Source organism: Silurus meridionalis, chromosome 24 (genome assembly GCF_014805685.1).
Source record: "Silurus meridionalis isolate SWU-2019-XX chromosome 24, ASM1480568v1, whole genome shotgun sequence".
In the NCBI taxonomy this organism is placed as follows: Eukaryota; Metazoa; Chordata; class Actinopteri; order Siluriformes; family Siluridae; genus Silurus; species Silurus meridionalis.
This window is the reverse complement of record NC_060907.1, coordinates 3537697-3539657: the sequence shown is the minus strand read 5'-3', so window position 1 is coordinate 3539657 and position 1961 is coordinate 3537697.

The following is a 1961-nucleotide window of genomic DNA, read 5'->3' as shown; positions in this document are numbered from 1 at the left end:
GATGAGTGGTTATGGTGGTAGGTGGGGTTAGGGTGGATGTGTGGTGTTGGTGATAGGGGTTAGGGTGGATGGGTGGTTATGGTATTAGGTGGGGGTCAGGTGGCGGTCATTTTTTTTTTTGGTTCTGGTTGTCCCTCAGGTTGTGATAATGTTAAAGATCTTGCAGTAATCTTTGCACTGATGGTTTTGTCTCCAAGGATGAGTAGGAGTTTTTGATTGGGGCTGTATATTAGAGCTTTATAATCATATGTATTGGGGGGTCACATGTTTTTTAACTACCTCCAAAATTTTAAGAAGAGTAAATCAGCCTATACTTCTGTAAAAAAATATACACAAGTTTCAATTGGGTGTTTTTTTTCTTATTTATAAAGCCAAATCCCATGTCACACTTTACTGCCATATAATGCAATTGGTTAAATTTGAACAGTTCGAGCAGATTAGAACTCATATATCGTTTTTAATAGATTTCTAAATGGAATAAAAAGCTCTTTTAGTTTTCTCTCTCTCTCGGCTCATTCACAGCCAAAAAAAGATTTTCTGTCTGAACTGATTTTTAATGAGGTAAGAGTAAGTTTTTGTGGTTTCTATGTTTCTTTTGAAAAAGTGCGTGTAAGTTCCTAAGATGTGGATCTTTTTTTTATTTTAATCTTTTTTTGGTGATTTACTGTCAGGGCCCAGGAATGACAAGAACATTGACTGGCTGCTTACAGTGATTTCATAACATCTAGCATTTTCCCTCTATAACACTCTCAAAAGTTTTTACATACTATATAAATCATAGTGCCAGATCGAATCTATTTCTCTCTCTGTCTTTCTCTCCTTCTATCACTTTTTCTCTTTTCTTATTAAATTTGCTCTCTTTTAGTCTCTCACTCACCCACTCTCTCACAATTTTTCTTTCTCTAGTACTTTCTCTCTCTTAGGGCTGTCAATCGATCAAATATTTAATCGCGATAAATGGCATCATTGTCACGAGGTAACTTGTGATTAATCGCACATTTATATCTGTTCTAAATGTACCTTAAATTAATACTTTTCATGTTTTTTAATCTTCTAATCGACACCGACATGAAACATATCGATGCTTTATGTAAATGTACCTTCATTACTAGTGAAACCATAATCAACATGGAGCATGAAGTCACAATATTCTTGTAAATGTTTTAAATTAATTCTGCCGTTTTAAATGACGTAAATCATCAGGACACCAAACGGAACTTGTGCTATGTTTCCACACGGATCGTTTTAATTGCCGGATGTTTGCACCATGGCGGATTTTGGTCCTGATTTTTAGTGATGAAAAATATTTTTGTTGTTTTTTTTTTATATCTGATTAAACAAAGGACGTCGTGAATCAATGTGTGTGTTAAAGGTTTAAATGTAGTCTATTTTATATTCAATAAAAAACGGTCAAACAGAAATTAAATTTAAAATTAAAATGAGTTAAAATAAATTTTTATTAATTATTAATGTTATCTTTGTTTTGACAGTCCTACTCTCTCTTTTATCACTTTTTCTTTATCTATTAAATTCTTTATCATTTTTTCTTTATCTATTAAATCAGTCTCTCTCTGTCTCTCTGTCTCTGTCTCTCTCTCTCTCTCTCTCTCTCTCTGTTCTTTCTTTTATTATTTTTTTCTTACTTACTATTTATCTTTTCACTCTCACCATTACATTTCAGTAATCCCTTTATCTCTTTCTTGTCCTGTTTCTCTTTGTTCTACTGTGTGTGTGTGTGTGTGTGTGTGTGTGTGTGTGTGTGTTCTACACACGCGTGCATACTTACAGAGGCGTGGACCCTATATAACAGACTGTATACTCGTCTCCTAGGCAACAGCGTGGTGTGTTTTAGTCGCCTGGCGAGTGTGAGCGAGTGTTTGGCATGCTTACAGGAATGCGGGAGGAGACACACACACACACACACACACACACACACACACACACACACACACTGTATTAAC